Source organism: Malaya genurostris, chromosome 3 (genome assembly GCF_030247185.1).
Source record: "Malaya genurostris strain Urasoe2022 chromosome 3, Malgen_1.1, whole genome shotgun sequence".
Lineage (NCBI taxonomy): Eukaryota > Metazoa > Arthropoda > Insecta > Diptera > Culicidae > Malaya > Malaya genurostris.
Window position 1 is genome coordinate 14,891,694 of NC_080572.1, and position 16,517 is coordinate 14,908,210.

General features: G+C 35.2%; 1 protein-coding gene across 10 annotated transcripts in view; it reads left to right on the plus strand.

The window, feature by feature from the left end:
• The window catches only part of LOC131437417 (dnaJ homolog subfamily B member 6-B), a 189,253-nt gene that overhangs the window by 32,711 nt on the left and 140,025 nt on the right, over positions 1-16,517 (plus strand). For 8 of the 10 annotated variants that reach the window (XM_058606735.1, XM_058606732.1, XM_058606733.1 and 5 more), the window contains exon 2: positions 3,575-4,177. The gene's annotated coding sequence lies outside the window, so the exon portion shown is untranslated. Of the gene's footprint in view, positions 1-3,574; positions 4,178-4,275; positions 4,307-16,517 lie in introns of those variants that run through there. The other 2 variants (XM_058606738.1, XM_058606743.1) reach the window with 2 other exon arrangements.

Consider the following 16,517-nt stretch of genomic DNA (forward strand, 5'->3'; position numbering starts at 1 on the left):
CGCAGCGCGTTCTGTGTGTTTGAAGCCCTTCGCTCCTGTTACTTTTATAAATTAAATTCATGTCAAAAAGCGTTTTATTGCTAATGCATGAACATCATCATCAGTATCAAACAGCTGGAAGTAAAACAGTCTTTTGTCGCTCTACTCACTATATATGGTGTGAAATATTTTTTTACTAATTTCGCATTGGGTATTGCTATTGCAAAGTGAATACTGCCGAATTAACAATATCAATGTGATTACGATGTAAAGTTAGTATTTCCATGAAACTTTCATCTAACATTCATTTCTCTTAATCTGACATTATTATTATTGTGAATCAAACAATCGGTTGTGAATTCGAACACGGGGTGCATCAAACGAGAACATATGTTGAAACTACATAAGCCGTGCCGTAACGAAACCGGTATTTTAATCAACTCTGGCGATAAAAAGTGTTGGAGGAATATTTTCCAAAGATACAAAATTGACAATTTTCCATGATTTTAAAAATCTCATTGACACGCGTTACCCTTAAATATTAATTCTTGTAGGATTACTGTTATCACTTATTTTCACACCCCTCAGCGGAGATCAACGATTTCAGACGTAAATAAATCGGCACTCATGTCTGAACTTGATCATATGTGATTCTCTTCGACAAAGATCAAAGCTGATCGAATCATCCAATGATTGATCTTTTAAGAATCATTAATCATTTTAGCTCAAAATCACCGATTTTGTGTGATGAAAGATCAGTACCGATTTTGATCGATGTGATTTGAAGATCACTGATCAATTGATCTTAAAAAGATCAGATCAGTAGCGATTTTTATTGGGATCTTTGGCAGCGATCTCGATTGGACGATTTTTAAATCTTGCTTTTTCAGCCCAGCTTATTAATTAATGTATTCTTAACCGTTATCGACTATATGTTAATGTGCGCTTATGTCTAATTCTGCGCGTAGAGCAACTACGCATTGGAATCTTTGTTTTCATTTTTTGGGCCAAAGCATCGTTTTTTTATAAATCATGAAAGAAGATGGACATTTTTCTTTTAACATTGAATCAATCGCTTGAAGCAACCTTGCGCGTGCCTGAAAGATTACGAGATGATCATTCATTAACATGGATTTACCGAACATGATAAGCTATAGACGAACGCATATACATTTGATTGATGATATTTGATTATTAGCAATCTTTTTAATTTTAATATCTCTCGCACAAACAGCTGCGACGACTTCTGCGTTGTGTAAAGCCTCAAACGCACAAGTCGCGTTCTCATTCGAATTTGAACGACGTGGAGAGCAGCCTTCAACCAGCAGTAAATTATCAGTAACCGCATTCATCTTCTGAACACTGTATGTGGAGTCGGAAACTGAATTTTGGATTGGATTTTGGAACTGAATTCTGGTTTACCTGAATTGTTAACCTAATTTTTGTTTCAGGATTCAGATTATAGGTTCAGATATTCAAACTATGACTAATTGCCTGAAGCCAGTTCCAAAAATTAGGCCTGGTCCAGACTTTAGGTTTTGGTGTAGATAATTGAATGATTTTAGAATCATTTCAGTATTCCCAAAGGATTATACGAAGTTTATCTCTAATGAGTATGTAAATCTACAAAAAATGTATGTGTTACAATTCTGGAACCGGAGCATTAAAAGTTTCAAAATTCACACAATCTACTAATACGAACGATTTTCCATATTCGAAGGTATGATCAAAGCATGTCAGTGTTATTCGTATTCACGTTATCTAATTATGCCTGTGATATTACACACCTACCTTTTTCTACGTATTTTAAAGGATATTTTTGTTCACTTTATTGAACATTTTGGAACTTATCAGTATTACTTAATTTGGAATGATTATGCAACTGATGTCGTTGAAACAAAAGTGAATATCATAATCACTATTTCGATCTTAGTAAAGCCTGCTACTCAAAAGAAGGATGACATTCCAAGTTATTAGTCTAGTGTATTTCAGCTAAAGTATTATAAATTCAGTTGACAACACGCTAAAATGTCCTCAATTAACTGGACAACCTTTTTTCTTAAAGATCTTGTAAAGAACAGTTTGAAACAAAATATATCAGTATTGAATAAGTTATAGATTGAAGTTCTACTTTTGGGGATAATGAGAAAAATTTAAATCGAAGTGATGGGTATCGGGTTCGTGCTAATAATTTTTTTTGTTTCGCCTTTGGCTCATCAGTGCTAAGCAGACGTAAAGTTAATGCTTTTTTAGAAAATTAATCAAGTGTCAATCAAACGAAAATAAGAACGAAAGAAAGCGTCAGTGGAAAGTCATTTCGATGACAGCCGAAGTCTTTTCGTCAAATCATTCATAAGTCTTAAAATTCATTTCTGTTCTTCAACATCGTAAAATTTTCCTAGTTGAACTTGCTACCGCTCGTTGTGATTTATCGAACAATAGAACGATAGAATCAAGCTTTAAGTAAACCAAGAAAAGCGAGTGAATTTACATCCATGACCTGCAGTTGTCACGATGGTCGAAAGTCATTTGCGACAATCGGGGCTCCCAATCGTCCTACCCGGAATCATCCATAAGGAATCACCAATAAACTCATTCGATTAACAGTCCTAGTTCGTTGGAACAAGAACAAGATTTTTTCAAATGGAAAATTTACGCTGATTACCACATCTTTCGAAGAATTACAAATTCGATCAATTGTCTTATGCATTATTATTAATTGAATTCAAAAATTAGTAACGTCACGTACGTGTGCTCCTATTTAATATCGTTACGATGAAAAATCATAATCAACTAAGTTTTCCCAATGAGAAACAAGGAAAAGAAAGCAACTTAAATGATCGAAAAAGTATTATTAGCCCAACTTTATCATTTGTAGTGCCGCATCTAAGTAGACCGTAGTGAACCATCTGGGCATTTATAATATCTTCATTCATATCGAGGTTCGGTTGAAGAACATTGTATATATATAACTTCCATGTGTCAGCTGATATTAGCACGGTTCAACAACCACCCACCTATCTCAACACTGAGGATGACTATCTCATACAAACACCTACAACCGGTTACGAAATCGATGGTGACATGGACACGAAATCTGGGCACTCCAGCTGGATAGATCAATGTATAGAAACAGCAAATTTTGTACTATTGGTAATTCATTTAAATGGCACCGAGGAAAAAATGTTAATGCGGGATTCGCGAATATCACCTAACTTCAGCTAACATAATCGAATTGTTTAGGGCACTGTTTTGCGCAGGCCCTCTCCTGTATTGTAATGCCTTACTGCCACACACACATATAGACTTTGTGGTTCCATTGAGAGGTTTTTTTCAAGATGCTTTTAAGTTATAGGTGGAACTATTTTCGAATGATGCGAATATCACTTATGGAGATATGGAAAGAAATTATGTCATCAAATGCATTTGACGAGTGTTATTTTATAATTTGTATAATTTGTAATTCAATCGATGCTTTCGTTTTAAACTATGATATAACTTCTCACCTTATGGATTCAATCGCCTTGATTCATTTTGACAATAATATCCGCAAAAACAGAAGGTTATTCCTCTATAATTTTTCTTCCTCTTCCAGGTTCCAGTTTCAGTCACTAAGAGCTATTGGAGTGTGTAGTGAGAGCGCAATCCCCATCCACTGTAAGTTATTCGTTCCGTTCGACGATTCCAACAGGACCAGTCAGCAGCTGCTTGGCTACAACACGGGTCAAAGGGAAGCCGGATCAAAAATTGAAGCAGCAGTCACCGAAGGCGCATAACGTTCAGGGTGCATTGCGAAACGAAAATCGATTTCTTGTGACGGTTTACATAGAAATAAACAAGCTTTGCCAAACAGTCGATTGTGGAAGGAAAGGGGATAGTTGTTCAGTGCTGTTGTCTGTTTGGAAGTTCTGGAAGTTTTTATTATTGCACGGTTCTCTGAGTTTCAGTTTTGAAGTGAACTGTGAAAAATAAAAGAGAAGTGCTATTGGTTCGTATCGTACACCAAAAGTTAGAGGTTTGCAGGGAAAAGTGAATAAAAGCAAGTAAAGAGTTAAAGGTGGTGAAATTTTCATCGTCGTGCGAAAAAGTATTAAGAAAAGTAAACCTTGTGAGGAACAGTTGTTGGTGATTCATGAGCTTTTATAATATTTAAAAGTACGATGTCAGCAGCACAAACTTACTTCCCGGATAGCTACAAGTAAGTGTGATTTAAATACACATTCCAGCTGTTGATAGTTGCTGTGACGTTTCGAAGAGTGAATCGTCAAGTCTGCGATAAGATTAAACGTGCTTTGTAATACCGTTGAATACTCGGAGCGGAAATGTGGTACGATTTGAACTATTTTACATCAGCTAACTCATCATGTCTGTAGAGTACAGCGAAACAGCGACGCCTACTTGTCGTAGTTAGGCAGATACTTTCCGTTTTGCTTATTATGTACTGTCAAGGATTTTCATCTGTCATGCCCAGGGTAGAAAAAAGAACGCTGTATTTAGTTGAATTAAATTAGTTTTCCATGAAAATATGAGGTTAATAGTGAAAAGAGAAAAATCGCTTTTGATCATAACGATACAATTTGGTATTAAGCTGACAATTTCTACCCTCGGCGTCATAGTGCTCAGGTAGTGTGCCTTATTGAATATATTGTGCAATAAAAAATCTGATAATTTCGTAGTATTGGAGATCGAAATATAATAATTTTTTGACGACTGTAATGATGTCATTTGCAATGACTTTTCCGAGAAACGAATATCTGATCTAGATATTTCAATATAGTGAATCATCTTGTGGTTTATGTATTTCAATAGTGTCTCCAGGATTGTATGGCTTGGTTTCTTTACGTTTTATCATTTTATTGCCAAAACAAATCAGTCCACACCGAGCTGTTAGTGCACCTTACTACACACTTAAAACCGATTCTCGAGCTCGGCATAATGAAATGCCGAATTATATCGGCAACACTTAATTTTACTGACTATTCAGTAATTAACATGCTCTCTTCCGAAAATCGTTAAAGTTCTATGCTGATATCTCGGTAAAGCGAGTTCTTTTGCTGTAGTTTGGCAAAATATTATACTGAACGTGTCAGTGAACAACAAATATACCGAGATCAGCAAAACCGTTTGCCGAGATTTCGAACAGCGACTTTGCTTTTACTGAAACTCGGTTAGACACTTGTCATTTAATGTTTCCTTTAGATTTTACAAGCACCACGTCGCCATTGCTCGTGGAACTGGAAAACATCTAAACTGGATGAAGGAAGAAGATTTGTATATTTTATTAGAAGATAAGTAAAATCGAAAACTATCTAATTTGCATATATATTTATATCCGCTTATTTACAGGTGAGGTGAGGAGCACTGGAAACAATTGTCTTTAGCCGTGATGTTTTCGTTTGGTGTTTGCGCTTTTGTGGTTTGCTGAATTGAAATGAACATCAATAAAATATTCCTTTCACCAACATTAGCTTTTGCTGTTATTAATTTCATGCAAAAATAAAAAAATATCCTTCCTTTTTTCGATTACTGATGACTCGGCAATTCATGATTCCTTCCTGATAACTTTTGCCGAGCAGACAGCAAAACTTCTGCTGACAAGTTCGGCAATAATTGACAGTTGACAAATTTTGGATTGCCGAGATTCTCAGTAATTATACATTTTGCCGAGACGATAACCGAGCACTCGGCTGTGCAAATCTCGGCATTTTTTTGCCGAGATTCAGCAAGAAATTTTAAGTGTGTAGGATGCTCAAATTTTGGGTTAAATTTTGCTTCTGCCTAGCAGGTTTTGCTGACCTGTTACAGTGCACCAGCAATTGAAGAATCCAACCAACTCTTTTGCGATCGCAGCGCTGCCCGAGTGGCGAGCTTTGAACTAAGCGATGGTGATAATTTTCAGATTTTGCTTGAAGATTCGAACAAAATGCAGGGTTTTTATTATTTTTTCTTATGAATCGAATACTAACATACAAAAACGTGTGAAAATTTGGTAAAAAAATCGATCATTAATGATTCAGTAACTTTCCGTGGTATGTTTGATTGATATTTATGGAGAAATCGTAACATGAAATACCAAATTCGAAGAAGTGAGGTTGGGTACTGTTTTTATATCTGGGATATTCTTTGTTTTTTGGGTTGGATTTTGAGATTAATTGATTAATTATGATCAAAAGTTTTATGGCTAGTCTATTTACTCATGTTTTATCATCGAAATCAAATCTGTATGTGAACTGAAAATTTCAAATTTCATCCTAGATTGTCAAGATTATAGGACAATTTTAAATCATATGTTTGATGACAACACGTGAATAATCGTTTTTCTTACCCATATTTGTAAGGTTTTGCCATCTGCATTCTTTCAAACTCAAGTAAATCGAAAAAATCGTCAAAAATTTTTCTAAATCCATGGGATATGTCAAAACAATCACCATAACGCTATCTCATGGTGACCACCCTGATTGGATTGTTCAATAGAGTCGAAAACGAAACGTGAAGAAAAATTTTAACTTGAGTGTGAAGCTTTTCAGGGTAATCTTGATGGCGTTTTTCTTATTCGTGTTTTTGAAAACATGCACGCAACAAATAATCACATTATAGTGAAGTGAAATTTTCTACTTAGTTTTTAATGGATTGACCTTTAGAAGCTATTTAATGCATCATCCAGTAAAAGTTACGTGTTTCATAGGTAAAAAATATTGAGTGTTCATATCATATTCACCTACTAAATAGACATTTGTTATTAAATTAAAATGCATTTAGTGCATATAGTCGGATTTAGTGCGGTTTCTGCTCAGATTTTGATGCAATGCGTGGATTTCGCGCATATTTCAATAAACATTATTTCACATTTGTGAATTATTTCTTAAAAAAAAAAAATTCTCAAATTTTTGAAGCTTGTGAGTTTTTTGAAACTCCATAAAATTAACGATGGGTGAACGTTTCAGCAATCGGTCGAGCTGACCGAATTGATTAATTTTCACTTTGATAAAACCAACACTAACGAGAAAGCGGTTCTAGCAAATGTTTTCTTCAGTGGACAAAATTTCGATCTTATGCTCTCCGATCTGTAGTGGTACAAATTGCTATTTCAGTAGAGCTGTTATCAGAATTTACAAAAACTTTTCGATATATGTGATTGCGTTTCCCCATTCTAATGCGGAAATCGAAAGAAGAATGGAACTATGTTTTCTGTGCACAAAATTAATTTTAAGCGTGATGATTCGCGAGAAACTGGTTTCGAAAAAGTCCGGCATATAAAAAAAATAGAAAGCCACTAACAGTAACAACGTAACATTTAGAAATTTTGAAATAAATTGGGAAGCCTGAGCAAGCTTCAAACAAATTTTGCATTCGGACAACTCCGTCGTTCGTTCCAAATTTGAAGAGTTTATGGACTGTTTTGGGACTAGACTTTAATCGTATGGAATAAATTTGTTCACAACTTTTTGAACAAATGAAGCATTTTGAACAAATTTATTGCTAGAACTAATTTGAAAGTTAACTTTCGTTATTTTGAATCACCAGAAATCTGTTTAAATTGGACTTTGTTTTTATCAATTTGTAGCTAACTGAACTCAATAAAGTGTTTTTACTTGATAAACGGTGAATATTTTCCAAACCCTATTTAAAGCGCATTTATTCTTATGTATTTGTGAGAATCAAGTGCAAGTATTTATAATTGGCATATATTGGTTGAGCTTCAGTATATGATACAAAAGAAGATGCAGAAAATGAGAAATCATGTCTTGCATAGTATAAAACAATGGAGGAATAGGATTAAGTACTTACGCTAGAAAGGGGCTTTACGAGTGAACTCTATTATCTGCTAAACTAAAAATGTCGGCGTCCCTTCACTCGTATATGTTATCACTAATGTATATTTCATCTTGATACTTCTACATTTAGGATAAACAATACTATGTTCAACAATGTCGTAGAATACAATATCCTTTAGATTTTTATCGCTTGCCATGATTCGATAGTTTGCTAACAAAAAAAGTACGGGTGTGTAATGTCAGAGACATAACTGGATGTCGTGTATACGAATTAAACTGACACTCTTTTTTTATACTTCCTAATATAAATTAGTTGATCGATTGTGTGAATTGTGCAAGCTTTCCCCTTTTTCATTACTAGAAACGATACCCCTAAACTAAAGTACAGATTAGTTACATTAAACATTCTGATATACAGTTAAATATTACAAGTTAACCAGTATAGTTATTTATGGTAAAATAATGGTGGTTCTGCAAAAATATTTTATGAAAGCATTCGTGATGGAGAGTGACGAGTTGAGTTCGAATAAACTACAACTGGTTGAAAAATGGGCCGTATACAGTATAGTGAGGGAAAATTTCGCATAATTCTTTAGGTATACAATTATGGTTCTAAATAGCAACATACAGAATTTTGATATCGATTACTTCATTTTAGACTTGAATATTTCAGTGAACGAAATTTTCAAAAGGCTACACAAGGTTAACTTATGGCATTCAGAAAGGCAAAATTATGTAATTCTCTAAGATATTAAAAACTGCACAATGCGGAAGTTGCACAAAGCTGATCAAATTATCCCAGATTTGCACTACACTGATGGTTTTAATTACCGATTTGCAAAGAAGCAATCTTTATAGTTCTTTAGATAACATTTGGAGCCATTAGAAGGGTTTTGCATAATGTTCCCCATGATTGCTCATTTTTCGCTGTATTTTGCTCCAACGCAAACGACCAGCAGCAGGATGATGCAATCGATCTTCTTTGAAGGGGTCGATACTTTCTTTTCTGGCTCTGCGGCCTGTGCGTTTGAGGATTTGTATCACGCAAAACGTCTGCGCTTTCATTGCCGACTGCTCCTCCTGGCGAACGAAGTCCAAATGAGAGCACGACCTGAGCGTCTGAGGTTTTGTACCATGCAAAAAATTTGATCTCATTACTGGCGACTATTGCTTCTGACGATCGAAGTCTCTTTATACTTGGTTTGTTCTTACTAATGTTGGTGGGGGAACCACACTTGTACATCCAGTTCCGTCTGAAGCACTAGAAGAAATGACCGGTTTGAGATAATCGGAACTGATATGCGCTTTACTACCTCAAAACCGTCGTCTGGGTGCGAAAAAGGCAAGCAAGCGTGATGAATTTTCCTCATTATTTCCAAAAGTTTTAGAAAACTTTGTTTTTCAGTTATTTATGGTTTTTGTTATTGTTATTTTTTGCAGTTTTTTGTAAATGATTTTGAATAATCATGAAATGTGTAATTATTCCACAACTGTTTCAAACTGTTTGTTTATTTATTCTGGTGCTCCTTGGTAACTTTAAGCTCATAGCAACCTAAACAGTGTTGCTCGAATAGTTAATTTTGGTCATTTTCAAGGGGTCGCTATATTTTAGTAACTGGTGGTAAATCGTTCACGAACACTTTTTATTCCGATTTTTCTTCGGAGTGTCTGGTCGTGTCGTCGGCTAGGTGCTACGATCATACTATCACTAATAATACATACCATTTTTTTATAACAAACAGTATGGCATATACACAATTGTATATTTAATTTAGAATAACTGTTTTCATATGTTTAGAATTACGTTTGACTTGTTGAAACAGTGTAAATCAATGAAAATCCGAGTTCTTTGACATTCATGTCTAATTATCTCGAAGACGACCGCTTCTAGAAGAAAGGTTGTTATTGGCAAATTTATTTCTTTAAATTTATAGAATTATTTTCTAGTGTCTAAATGAAGATTTTTTCATCAGAAACTTAAAGTTTTTAAAATATTGGTGAATTATTTTAGCTGTAACTTCTTCATTCTTCAATTCATAATAATCAATTTTACATAAAAACGTGGGTTTTAGGTGAAAATTTTAAAAAATTCGTAGAAAAATATTAGCGACGATAGAAAAATATTAGCGACGATTCCCTACCACTTCTTCTTGGATACTATTTTTGTACAATTTACAGTTTCCAAGTTACCACGGTTTAAAGAAAGTCCTTGCAAAAATACATACGCTCTTTGTGTTAAAAACTAAGGAATCAGATTTTTTCTAGAACCTTTCGAAGATCACTTTAAACAACATTACTTAAGAATTTTTGGGTCAAGTTAAATAATTAAAACAGCCGACAGATTTTCGCTTATATAACCCAAATGGAGTTGTGCGGTAAAAACTTTCTCTCTAAGTAATCTGGAACCTCTTGTAAATCTTACTGATTGAACCATAAACCCGACCGGACCCAAACCTCACAAAGCCGGAAATTATCAAATAATCAATCGATCGCCTGATTGTTATAATTTGCCTACAACCACTTTGTGATGTTCGGCGATTCGATCCCCGGTCTGCGTGCTTCCAGGAAAACCTAATCCGACTTAGATGATAGGCAGAAATAATTGCGGTTATAGCAAAATTTTAGCACGATTAAAAATCTTGTCGGCCACAATCCGCCACTAAGGTAATAAAAACTAATTATTTCTATTATGTCTGTCGCCGCTGCTGGTATGCGTGGGTATAAACTTGGAGCTATTGTTAGTTTCCTTCTGGAATTTGTTAGTCCGACACTTATTATCATTTGGGACTCATCGCAAATCGGGTGTAGCGTTGGCATGCCTGCTTATGAGAACACATGGTTTAAAATTGAAGATATTGAATTCTAGTTTTAACATCTTCTGTCTTCGACTAAGAATTGAGGTTTCGTTTCACAAGCTGTTCGATGTATAACTAGATCAAATAACTGGGGATACAATAATATCGCATAATATTTGATTTATTCTAATTCATACTTGAAACTGTTTTATAATCACACGGAATGATTTATATTGAATACATGATTCGGGTTAAGAACTGTACTAATCTCTGCAGTATCAAAATTTAAAAAAAATAGAAAATGTTTTGTTGAAATTTCGAGAAAAAAAACACTAAAGTGGAACAGTTATGGAGCTCCAGTAGTTCAATTTGAGCCACTGATGAGTCGGAGACGAGACACAAAGGAAAAAATGAGAAGAAGGTTTATTGGATTCAATGATCTTTCGATAGGTGAACCGTAATAGAACTTTTCAGAGTTGTATTTGATTTTGGTATTTGTAAGAAATTTGTTACCAACATTGGTTTCTGTTATTCGCGCTTTACTTCTTGAGTTACTGAACGGGATATGTCACGTTTGTGATTCCACCATATAAAGAGCATGACATTACATACATTATATACGTGCCATCGTGTCATCGTGCTCGTCGATTCGAACTACTCGCACGCCAAGTTGGTGAAATTGTTCATTGTGAGTGAATCAACTCTAGCCTACATCTGCTAGAAACTAGAATTGCTGAAAACTGGAAAACCCCTAGTGTTATATAATGTTAAACACAGATAGACGAGAAAGGAAAATGTCTACGTGTATGTATGTGTGTACGTGATTCAAAGTTTTCTTTACCACTCAATTTTCTCGAACATGACTTAACTGATTCCAATACGATTAGGCTTGTTTGAATGCTTCTGTTTGGCCATTGATCAAGTTCGAAGACAAAATGGCTGTCGCTTCCGGCTCCGGTCATATAATTTTCTTCAAATCATGGTAACTTTCAAACTATTATTGGTAGAAAAAATATGTCGAAGCTCTACGAAATCGATTGAGAACTATTAAAAAATATACACTGCAATAAAGCCGAACACTTTTCAAGAAATAAAAAATTACCAAAAAATCAAATAAAAAAGCTGCTCTTCAACCGTTTTTTTACATAATTTTATTCTGCACCTAAACTTAAAATCCACATTTGTTGTTAATTTCATTGGTGTGAATTCAAAAGTACAGAAGGTTATAGCTGAAATAACTTAGAAACTCTAAGTTTCTGATGAAAAATAGTCATGCGGGCGATGAAATATAATTCTACGCATAAAAATCAATAAACTCACTCATTGTGATTTTCCCTTAGAAGTAACCGTTTTCGAGATATTTAGACATGAAATGCAAATAAGTCAGATTTTTAATTAATTACGCCAACGCCGGTTCAACAAGTTTAAATTGTTGTATGTTTCATTAATAAGTACTGTTCTTGTATGGTTAGATTTGTTCAGATATATGTTCTGATAATCAGGTGGACTAATGAATTGAATGGGGTTATTTTAAGCCATGTTTTTGAACAATATAGCACTCTAATATCTGTACTCGAAATATGTTAGGATGGGAATTTGAATTTTCGTAAATTTTTTAAATCAGTTCAAATCATAATAATTGATGATTTGTCAGAATTTGGCTACGAAGTATTTTATGCTAATTATAGATGGTAGTACCACATCATCATGCATCGCCTTCGACTCATCAGTGTACTAGCAGCTCCAATTGAACTGTCGTTGTCAGCTAGCAAATCAACTTAAATCGCAAAGCAGAAACAAAGTATAATCTGTTTGAGTATTACTTTTACCCATTGCACTGCATCCCAATGTCTGATAGAGATTAGTTGATGATTCGGCGCAAACATATATTTATTTCAAAGCATACTGGTTACCTTATTTTTCATTGGTAGCTTGTATTACCTGTAAAAATAAATGTCATCTAATGGCGTACAATTTACATATAGAACAATTATGTTTGAAACTATCGAATAAGTGTAATTTCGTCATTTGTCATCTCAACTGCCGTACGTTACGATCTACTCATGTTGCGAACTGCTCATAAAACGATTACTGTGCCGAATGAATCATGCTGCTTTCGCAGCTTACGCTGCAGCACAACGATGGAAAATTGCACCATCCAAACATCGACTTCATTAGCTAGCCAAAGAACCTTTACCTACATTTGCCCCTGTACGTACGAATCGGTACTCAATTTTAGGCCTAATTCGCTACACTGCTACGGCAGCGTAAATTTTTCAATTACATTGTGTTTGACAGCAGTCTCCTCCCCGCACAGGACCGGTTGCCATTCATTTTGATCGATCAACGACTGATCTCAATCGTACCGTCTCTTCTCACGAGAATGCCCATCGCCGAGCGGACAGAATTGGAATGATGCAAAACTTGACTGGTACCAATCATAAGCTAGTCAGCAAGCCTAGTCACTTTGATTACTGTTTAGTCATTTTTGACTCATAGCCATGACGGCGGCGCTAGCAATCACTAAAATATGAGCTCAACTGCTTGTAGGCTCCGGTGAACAGTGCAAGTTCAAAAAAACCTAATAAGACGAAATTTCTGTATTATGGCTTCGTAATCCGCGATATTTTTCATTCTTTAAAATATACTGAACAAATTTAAGACACTCATATAATTACGATGTGAGTTCGTATCGCTGCAGTACAAAATTATCCAGCTTCAGACATTTCGATTAAATTGAATGATCAAATAGTGAAAAAATATGAGTTTGACATCGACAGAACTGTGGCAACCGGTGGTCGTGCGGAGTTCCCTCCAGCCAAAGTCTGATGCCGGTCACAGTTTACGTAACCTACCACGATCTCGTAGCGCTGGTGTGTAAAGTTTTTTGCAATTCATTCTCGATGAGATTACGATTCAGTTACCCTTAGCACACCTTTGGCAGTATAGACAATTGCACTTAGAGTTCGACCATAGATTTGATTCGCTATTATGTTCTATGAACATAGTACATAATGACAATTTCATCATGAAATTATCGATGCAACATCAGATGTAGAACGACAGCAATGTGAGTACAATGTAACGGTGAATCAGAGAGCTTCATTTCCTGTTGTAAGAGTTCTTCTGGGGTAGTTAGTGTAGGCACATACTTACTACACCCTCGCTCAGTGAAATCAATGAATGCAAAATATAACCTTCATACCCCACTTACACATCACCTTCGATTCGGTTTGTTCCCGATCGACAGGGGAACATTTTCCGGCTATTTTCAGCGTCGGTATGCAGAATATGTCATGTTTGTTTGTTCGTTCAACGATTAGGGGGAGGCAAATTTCACAACGTTTGTCGCTAGAAACTCCTGCTACAAAGTTTGCTTGGTCGATATTGAATGTGCCGTTTGCTGTTACGAAATAGAAATGGAAATTTCTGGTGAACGGAACTATTCCTATATGATCACACAAAATGCTTTCAGTTTCGTTACATATGCTACCATTCATAGAAGTTCAATCATTGGATTGATCAATACAAATTTATGTACTTCTAAAAAATTTACCTATGGCACACCCCGTTGATGTAAATGCAAAATATGAGGGATACTGGTTATTCATTCGTTGAGTATTTGATTGTTGATTGATATTTTAAATATATTAAATACTTGTGTTATGAATTGATTTTTCAGAATCGCATTTCCTTTTGAAAACGGATCAACGTCAAAATAGCACAAAAGATTTTCATCGAATTTAACATAACCATATTAGCGAACTGCAAAAATTTAGATATTAACTTTACGAATACATATTCAACCTCATCATTGGTGGCTGATTAATGTTCTTAGACCTATAATTCATTTATCAATTGATCAATTGGGTAATAGAAAACCATAACACAGTACAATCAGGTCATCCCAAAGATTCAAACTATCGAACTATCGAAGATGCAGATATTTGTCTTTCTCTGTACCTCTGTATTAATTATCATGTAAATAGTCGATCATATAATTCAGCTGAACGGATAAAGTCAGCACACTTTCTTGTCTCGATGACTGTCATAAGCCGCTTACGATCGGAACGACAGAAGCTAAACATAATATCGAGCAATGAACAATAGGATAGAATCGTCCTATGATTCTATGATGAGAAGACCTAATTTGAAATAAAAACACCTGCTCTGAGGCATTTTGATCATCAATTTCAAACGCTGCCGAGTTTGACCCAGAGTGAATGAAATTGAAGTTTCGTGAATAGTAGAGATCAGTTCCAGACATTAATAGCAGAAAATGTGGTAAAATCAGGATCGAATTGTTCCGATATACATGATACTTTGCACACATTTTCGGTATTTGTTGTGCTCAGATGGGGAGACCATTTTGATTCAAAGCTGATCTTTGGAGACTGGATATGTATTTTTTCGTGGTAACTGTTATTAGCAGAAAAATTGTGTCGAATAATAAGTTCTAAGAAATCAATTGAGTTATGTTATCCTCAGCACAAATTCAAATTAATTATAAACTGCTTGCGCTTTCTGGTCAATGACAGCTAAACGATCTTTTTATATCGCATTGCCGTAGCCAATACGTGGCGCTCTGAACTCGAACACTTAGCTTTGTGCTCTGAAATTGCGTGTAATTACACACATCTCATATACATCCAACTTAAAATTTCAAGTATCTCATGTCGCAGTGTTAGTGTCTTTTCCGTGAACATGAACATCTGTGAGGTAAAGATTCAAGAAGAGCTCTGTGGCTGTGTGAGTACCATCAGGAAATGGCTCCAGTTAATGTCAACACATGAGTATTATGAATATGCTGCACAGATTTTAAAAATGACAACGATTTTCACAGATTTCTGAGATCACAAACTAACAATGTGCCCCTAAAAGTCTTCAAATTGCTAGGGAAAACAAAGTGACCTACAGAGCGTTTAAAAGTGCTGGGACCTTTTTTTGCTCAGAATAATTTTTGCTGTCTCAGTTGCAACGTCGAAGCGGTTTTATTGATGGCATCATTGACAGGTTTGCTCGACTGAAGGAAAAAGTCTAACACTTTTAAAAGAATAAAAAAAATCATGAATTTGATGTCTCGAGAATAACTAGAACTGTTTCAGCTTAAGGGGGCTTCTGTCTTGAGGGGCGGAATCATGTCATCTAAAGTAGATTTTGTTTACGATTATATGAAAGGTCATAGACAAGGGTTATTTATAATATGTAATTTTTTCGAGAGTCAAATAAAAAAACAGCGAGGGGGGGAGGGGGGTCATCTGTAAATAACGGCCCGTAAGCGGTAACTGGTGACGCTCTACAAAACGCACAATTGAGCAATCCCCATGAAATTTTGAACATATTTTTCAACCCCACAAGATAGAAAACTCGTTATTTTTTCAAATGCATGATTGGCTATAACATCAATGTGTAGATTTCAAACACAGTTTGAAGTACTCTAAAAAATAAAACAAAATTGAGCAACAAATTCAAAATTACCGTAACTAATTAGCAACAAATTATCCACCGGGCTTCGATTTGTTTTGAAGCATATTTGGAAGGGGGCTTTGGTAACTTCATATAAACTTAGCGTAGTACTCAAAAATAATAAAAATTTCCATGCAAAAACACATTCACACTTCTATAAAAATCAGTTTTTTGAGGTATTTTTTTTATTAAGGACCAATCGGTTAAAGGTTCAGCTTTGAATCACATTGTATAGAGATCCGTGCAAAACAAATGGTTTGTCATACTGAAGATGTATGCAAATTTCTTCTAAATCGTAGCTAGTCGATCCTGTTATTGCCACCTTTTATAATGTTAACTTCTGCAATTGTTCGTTTCCGAAAACGAATGTATTTGCAATAATATTCAAACTATAAACTTGATCATTGGTCCTTTTGCAGCTTTCATACATGTAGAAATCGGTTATGTCATCTTTGAAAAAAATACGCGTATAGAAAAGAGTACGGTTCGTCGGCTGCGCCAC